The sequence below is a fragment of the Gallus gallus genome, chromosome 3, assembly GCF_016699485.2.
Source record: "Gallus gallus isolate bGalGal1 chromosome 3, bGalGal1.mat.broiler.GRCg7b, whole genome shotgun sequence".
NCBI classification, from domain to species: Eukaryota; Metazoa; Chordata; class Aves; order Galliformes; family Phasianidae; genus Gallus; species Gallus gallus.
The window spans coordinates 106,166,953-106,174,603 of NC_052534.1; the positions used below are offsets into that span (position 1 = coordinate 106,166,953).

Genomic DNA, 7,651 nt, shown 5'->3' on the forward strand with positions numbered 1-7,651 from the left:
AGACCCCAAATCTCTTCTATTCTCCCTGTTATTCCTTAAACAGGAGCTTGGGTTCTCTTGGAGGTCGAGGGTGAGCTCTCGTAGCATTACCAAGCAGGCGGCTGTGGGCTGCCTAATTTTTATTAGGGTTTTTATTTTGGGGTGGCTTTTGGTATTTATTTGCCCCCCATCTGGACCTTGGTGGGGAAACCAAGGCTGGAAAGAGAAGAGCGAGAAACCTCCGTGAACAAAGGAGAGGATGCGGGAACCCGCAGCAAGAAGAGCTTTATTGGCACGGCGCAACCCGATGGGATCCTTGCGGCATCCACAGCGCACCCGGTAGGTCTGTCCCCAAATACCTGCAGCACCCCTGGGGGGGTGCAAGGAGCTGTCCCAGGGACCCCGAGCCATCATCTCTGCTCCCATCCCAGAGGCAAGAGTCTGCTCACGGAGCTGCAAAGAGATCTGGGGGCCCCAGGCCATGGGGTGAGAAAGAGGAACCTCCAGTAAGGGTTGGCTTTGGCCAGTGCTGGGCTCCTGCTGGGAACACTGGGCCAGCTGTGGGCGAGGGCAGTGGATGGGCTCCAGCTGCAAAGAGAGGGGATGGGAAAGAGGATGGGAAGAAGAAGGGCGGGAGAGGAAATGGAAGAAGGGAATGGAAGGAGAATGGAAAAGGGATGGGAAAAAGGAATGGGGAGAAGAGACGGGAAATGGAATTGGACAGGGGATGGGAAAGGGATGGGAGAAGGATGGGAAAAGGAATGGGTTAAAGGAATGGGGGAAAGAGATGAGAAGGGATGGGAGAAGGAATGGGAGAATGATGAGAAAAGGGATGGGGAAAAGGAAGGGAAAAGGATGGGAAAAGAGGATGGAGAAAAAGATAGGAGAAAGAGATGGGGGAAAGGTTCAGGAGAAGGGATAGGAAAAGGGAATGGAGAAGAGATGGGAAAGGGGATGGGAAAATGGGTAGGAGAAACAGCTTGGGAGAAAAGGACGGGAAAGAGGATAGGAGAAGGGATGAGAGAAGGGCCCCAGCGGGATGCAGGGTAGGCGATGGGCTATCAGGCACCTGTCTGCCTATAAGAGGAGGAAAAAAAAGGGTGGAGGGGGGAAAAAAAGGGATAAAAAAGGAGGAAGAATATAAGAAGGTGGGGTGGTGGTGGAGCAGCGCGGGGCTGCAGGGGCTCTGCGGGGGCACCGCTCGGCGTTAGGCCGCGGGGTCGCGGCCCCCTCCACCTCCCTCCCCTCTGCAGTTTCTTGAATTTTCTTTTATTTCATTTTATTTTATTGCATTTTCTGAATAATTCAGGTGCTGCCACCCCCTCCTCTCCCCCAGCCCTCCCCTCCGCCGCCGCTCGCACACGCCTCTGTGTTAGGGGTATAATGAGGCAGCCGATGGGTAATTGGGATCTTTTGTAGGGAGGATGTATGGCCGGGGCAGCTGCTGGGGGGTGAAGGGGGGGGGGGGGGCATCTGCGGGAGTGGGGGGGACGCATTACCATACAAAGGGAACAAATGACATGTTTATCCCTCCAAGAGATTTACGCCCGGCCTCGCCCTGCAGACACAGCGCTCCCCCCATCTGCATCCCCGACACTTTTGATTTAAATTATAAGGATTAAAGGAAGGGGGGGTAGGGGGGGAGGCGGGGGAGAGGCGCATAAACAGCCACCGGAAAAATAGCGGTAATCAGAAGGAAGGGTTAAAGTGGGGAAATGGTAATAAAAAAGTGGCTTTGCTTTGCCCAACCTCCTTCCATCTGGAGGGGGAGCGCTGACCCCAGGAGCTGCCCTTGGTTTTAGGAGGGGGGGAATAACGAGGCATTATTAAAAGAAGGGGGAAAAATATATATATATGAAAAATGGGGGAAATGGGGATGAAAGGAGAAAAGGAGAAAAAAAAAAAAGGAGAAATGGGTAGAAGAAAAGGAATGAATGGGCAGAAAAAGGGGAGAAAAGGGTGGCAAAAAAAAAAAAAAAAAGGAGAAAAGGGCAATGAAAAAAATGAAGAGGAAAGGGGGGGAAAGGGAGAAAAGGGCAAAATAAAAAAAGGAGAAAAAGGCAAACCAGTAATAATAATAAAAAAAGCTCAAAGCACAAAGCGGCGGCTCCAGCCCAGCCCCGGGGCTCCCCCGTGGGTCACCCCCGAGTGACAGCTCTGCGGGAAGGGCCCCCCCGGGGACCTCCTTCACCCCCCCCTCCCCTCTCCTCTATCCCAAAGCTCTCCCTCCCCCCCCCCCCAGCCCACCGCTCTCACCCCCCTCCCCGCAGCGCTGCGGGTGCCACCTGCGCGGGTGCGCAGCGCGGCGCAAAGTTGCGCGCCCCGCCGCCGGGGTTCGGGGCCGCGCAGGGGGGTGCGGAAAAGCCGCGGAACGGCCTCCGGGCCTCGGCTCGATGCTGGTCAGCCTCGTTCTTGGCATTCACCGCGTGCCTTAATTGTATGGACATTTAAATCAAGGTCCGCTGTGAACACGGAGAGAGGGGCCTTTCCTCAAGGAAAAGATGAAACGAAAATAAAAAGGAAAATAATAAGAAGAAAGCAAAATATGTCTTTTGGAGAGAGAGAGAGAGAGAGGCGGTGGAGGAAAAAAAAAAAGATCAAAGCAGAAAGGAAAAATAAGAATAACTAAAAACAAACAAACAAACAAAAAAAGCCAAAAACCAAAAAACAAAACGGGGGAGGGATGGAAAAAAAAGGAGAGAGGGGCCGCGCTGCCCGCCGCCCCCGCGCAGCACAGCCTTTGTTCTGCCCATGGGCAGGGAGGGGGAAATCCAAATAAACCCCCAGCCCCCCCCTCTATTTCCCCCCCTCCGCCTTCTCTCCCTGCCCTCCCCACCGCCGCATCCCGGGTACGATCCGCACGGAGGCAGCGGGTGGGGGGGTTGGGGGGGCTGTGCGTTACCTGCAGCCTGAGCCCCGCTGCGCTGCGCTGCGCTGCTGCTGCTGCTGCTGCTCTAAAAGGGGTCTGGAGGAGCGCGAGGAGCCTTCCCCCGTCCGCCTGTGCTGCTGTGCTGCTGCGCTGCTGCTGCAGTCAAATCCTTTTCGCTCGGATCCCAAGTGGTGCAAAAAAAAAAAAAAAAAAAAAAAAAAGGAAAAAAAAAAAGGGGAAAAAAAAAGAAAAAAAAAGGGAAAAAAAAAGAGAGGAAAAAGAAAAAAAAAGGCAGGAAAAAAAAAAAAAGAGAGGAGAGGGGCCCATCTGGCTTCTCATCAGCTTTGTCAAGTCTTGCATACGCTAAAATGCTAATGACCTAGATAGCTCATGCAAAATGCAGCAGAGAGAGGAGGGAGCAGCGAGGGAGGGGAGGAGGGAGGGGGAAAGCAGAGGGAGGGGGAGAGCCCGGCTGCGGCGCCCTCTCCCCTCCGCCCCCCCCTCCCCCCCCCACCGCCCGCTGCCCCAATGCACCTTGCTGGGGACGAGCGGGCTTTGATGGGAAAGGTCACCCGGGTGGGGTGCGGGGGGGCGGCGAACAGCCCCGCATCCCCCCCCATCGCCATCCCCATCCCTCCGGGGGGGGGGGGTGGTGGGGGTGAGGGGAGGCTGTGCCCGCAGCGCATCCCGACCCCGCATTGAGCCCCCAAGCCCCCCAGCCCAAATCCCGGTAAAAAGAAGGAAAATACCCCCTGCTCCGGTCCCTCGATGCGGCGTAATCCCGAGGAAAGCGGTTTTGGGGCGAAGGTGGGGGGGGTTAAAATGGAGCCCCCCCCCCCAAGCGCTCTGCGCGCTACGCGGAGGTGAAAAATTAAGAAAAAATAATAATAAAAAATATATATGATAATAACAATAATAACGATGATAATGATAATAATAATAATAAAAAGAGATTAAAACTGAGAAGAGATGGGCGGAGGGGAGCGAAGCGGCGGCCGCGGGTGCGGGCGGAGGTGCGCACGGAGCGCGCAGCGCGGAGCTGCCGGGCGGCAGCCGCGGAGAGAGGAGCTGTCAGCGGCGCCTTCTCATTTATCATTAGCCAGCCCTAATCTTGCTCGCTGTCCTCCTTCGGTGATGTTGATCCACTTTCCCTCCCTCCTCCCCCAAGCCCCCCCCCCCCCCCCCCAACCCCCCCTCCCCGCGCACCCCCTCCCCGAAAGGATTATTCAGCCAAAAAAAAAAAAAAAATCCCAGCTGCTGACTCCGTGCGCCGAAAACAAGGGGCGGCTGCACCCCCCGGCCCCGCTCCCGCTGAGATGCTCCGGGTGTTGTCCGCAGCAATGCCGCCTTTTAAAACAAGGAGCGACCCCGCCGGGAGAGAGCCCGCAGCCCTGCCCAGCATCCCCCCCCCACACCTCCTCCCAACCCCCCCCCCCCCCCTTCCCCCTTACTGCCCTGCGCCCTCTGCCCGGGGATGGATGGATGAGTGGATGGATGGATGGATGGATGGATGGATGGATGGATGGATGGATGGATGGATGGATGGATGGGGAGGGGAGGGGGTGATGTGGGGAAGCCCCCTGCTCGCGGTGCCCCCCCTTGGCCTCCACCCGGCCCCGCTGCAGAGAGAGGATGCTGCTGCAGAGCCGGGTGCAGCCCTAAAAAAAATAATAGGAAAATAGGTCCTTTTTTTTTTTAAAAAAAAAAAAGACTCCCCCTCTACCTTCCAACCCCCTCCCCCCCCTCCCCCCCCCCGATGGTTTCATGGCTACGCTACTGTAATTATGAATTCTTCTTCTTGCGACTCGTGCGTGTGCGAGGGGCTGGGGGTGGAAGCGGCTGTGCTGTGCGGCTGACATCACTGCAGTGGCGTGGGGCTGAGCTCCCAGGGCTGCAGCGGGCTGCAGTGCCTCCCCAGCTGCTGCCTCCTTGTTATTTCTTCCTTATTTTGGCTGTATTTTTATTTTTTTTTTCTATTCCCGCTTTTTCTTTTATTTATTTATTTATTATTATTATTATTATTTTGCAGCCGTTCTGCTGATGGCGGTTGGGGAAATTATTGTCATTATTATTAATAATGCTAATGATAATGAAGCCCATCCCGTCTCACTGTGTTCAAGGTGAATTTCAAGGGGAAGAGTGTGCGGGTTTTGTTTACGGGGAGGTCCAGGGGTAAGAAGTGCACGGTGTGGGTGTCCATAGCCCTGTAGAGAGGGAGTGGGTATCTGTCCATTCATAGAGAGGGGTGAAACGCGTGGTTTGGGTATCTATGTGCTTCTATGGAGGGATGGAACATATGGTTTGTGTATCTGTACACTGATGTAGAGGGATGGAAGGCAGATTGGGTATCTATACATTTCTATAGAGGGATGGAACACATGGTTTGGGTCTATATATTGATACAGAGGAGTGAAACGCATGAAATGGGCATCTCTACATTTATAGAAAGGGACAAAGCACACGGATTGGGTATTTACGCATTTATATAGAGATGGAACGCATGCTTTGTGCATTCGTGTATTTATATGAAGAGACGAAAATCATGGGTTGGGTCTCTGCGTTTATACAGGGGGATGAAACGCACCATGTGGATATCTGCACTTACACAGAGGGATGAAGCACACAACTGCGTATCCACCTGTTCTATGCACTCAGTGCCCCCCCGCCATCGCCGCTCTCACCCATCGCACCCCATCCCCATCTCAGGGCACCACACAGCATAACCCAGGCTCAGCCCCTGAGGCAGAGACAGGAAATCCTTTCTCCCTGCCCGGTGCTTTCCTACCAAGGGCATGTGCCCTCCGTGGGATAGCAACACAGACGGCTGCACCGCACTGCTGAGATCATTTGGGCGCCGCACGGCGCTGCGCCGCGCTCCTCATATTCCTTCCGACTGCATCAGGAGAAACGCTTTGCTGATTTTCTTCCTATTTTTTTTTATTCCTAAGGCCTAGGAGCTGCTGGGAAAAATCTGCACGGCCGCTCCCCCCCCCCCTCCCCCGTGATGTGCTGGGAATGTCGGTGCCGTGAGCCGCGGCCCTTTCTCCTTTGCGCCGCACCGCTCTGTGTCCATTACGTTAATGGCATTTCATCCCAGTGCACTGAACTGCAGGAGTTCTCAAGGAAACACTCAAGATCACATGGCGAGGTCCCTTCCAAGCCAAGCCATTCTATGATTCTATGATTCTATGAGAATTGCTGGGGCCGTTAGCGTTAGCAGCCCCAGACCCATCACCCTGCCCTTCACAATGAGAAATATGGCACAATATTACTCAAGGCTAAAAAAAAACCCACCAACATAATCCATATTTACCCGAATTTCCCATATATCTGCTTTAAACCCTTTGCAATTCAAATAAGAATGGGGATGTTGAAGGTCTGGCTGACAGCAGCCGGCAGCAGAGCATCCCTTTAGAGCTGTGGGGCCAGGGCTGTGCTGGGCCGGGGCTGTGCTCCGACAGATGGATCTCCTTGGTTTTCTGTTGTCTTGGAGGTTTATGGAGAGCAAATAAATTTGTGTAGCACTTGGAGGGGAAAAGTTGTGATGTTGGTGCCTACTGAAATCATTTTCTGCTTTTTTATTTTATTTTATGCATCCCTCCTTAACATCTTCCCTGCCATGATCCCATTTCAGAACTCCGCAGGAGCGCAGACCCCGAGGAAGGGAAATGCAATCCCTGCTTTCCACTAATGGGGAAACTGAGGATCAGGGGTTCAGGGACCTTTTGGGGTTTTGTATGCAGAGACAAAGTGTGGAGAGGAGCCTCTTCTGAACACCTCAGGGTGTTTTTCCCCCCAACCAGGGAGTGAAATCCCATGTATTTGGGTTTGTGAATTTTCAGCTGGGATTTCAGCCATGGGGAGTGCATGAATGCCCTCAAGGCTCTTTCTGGGTCTTTTCTGTCTCGCTCTCTTGCATTCTCCCCATCAAGTTTGCTGACATGGTTATGAGCCCACCCCGACCTGCTTGAAAATCCATTACGCTCCCTTAAAAAACACAAATCCTCGTGCTTACCCGGCCACCCATCCCCTCCCTTCGCGCTATTAGCACATTAAGAAATTAAACGATAAAACTCCTAAAGATCCGATTGACCAGGAGCATGGAGCTCCATATGGCACGGCATATGTGCGCAGCCCCGCTCGGCAGCACGGGATGGGGAAGGGATGCGAGGAGAATTCGGCTCAGCTTGGAGATGCTTTTTCTTTTTCCCCATTTTCACCCTCCTCCTCCATTCTGGGAGGAACCCAAAGCCCTGTCCCTAGAATCAGAGGTGATACTGTGGCAACAGACAGGGCAAATGTCTCCTTCCTGTCCCAAGTTCTCCATGCTATGGGGGCTCTCCATGCAATGACCGCATGGTTCCCAAAGCTTTGGGGAAGACGGATGCTCCTTTCTGGGGTGTTGTGTCCATCTCTGTATGCAGGACTGCTGGACAAATGGACAGAACCCACCCCAAAAACTTCAGCTTTAACTTGTTTAGCTGGGACATACCACAAAGGAAAGGATTAACCCCCCTCGTTCCCATCCAAGAGCACCACATCCCATTACCTTCCCATCCCACGGAGGGGAAACCCCGCATCTACAGCTCCCCAGAATAAGGACCAGGTACATTTAGGGACAGGTTCCAAACAAAAATCTCAGCATCTCACTGGGAGAACATCCTGATAATTTCCATGGGAAATATCGGCTTAACTGCTGGGGGTTGCAGAAGGTCAAATTCATCTCGCCGTTGCCGCAGCCACCTATGGCTGCCTGCCTGCAGGACTGCTCGTGGGGAACCCAAACCCCATTTGGTCTTTGTT

General features: G+C 53.7%; 2 long non-coding RNA genes across 3 annotated transcripts; one reads left to right on the forward strand and one right to left on the reverse strand.

The window, feature by feature from the left end:
• Positions 1 to 223: 223 nt before the first annotated feature.
• On the reverse strand, positions 224 to 3,961 carry LOC121110419. Of its 2 annotated transcripts, none has more exons than XR_006938915.1 (2): positions 2,882 to 3,961; positions 224 to 1,765 (listed from the first exon to the last, which is right to left on the reverse strand). It is a non-coding gene; the product is annotated as an uncharacterized LOC121110419 (long non-coding RNA). The 2 variants fall into 2 exon arrangements; XR_006938914.1 differs by having other exon boundaries at positions 224 to 1,770.
• Positions 3,858 to 6,594, forward strand: LOC124417864. The gene is made up of 2 exons (XR_006938916.1): positions 3,858 to 3,979; positions 4,878 to 6,594. It is a non-coding gene; the product is annotated as an uncharacterized LOC124417864 (long non-coding RNA).
• The last annotated feature ends 1,057 nt before the right edge of the window (positions 6,595 to 7,651 follow it).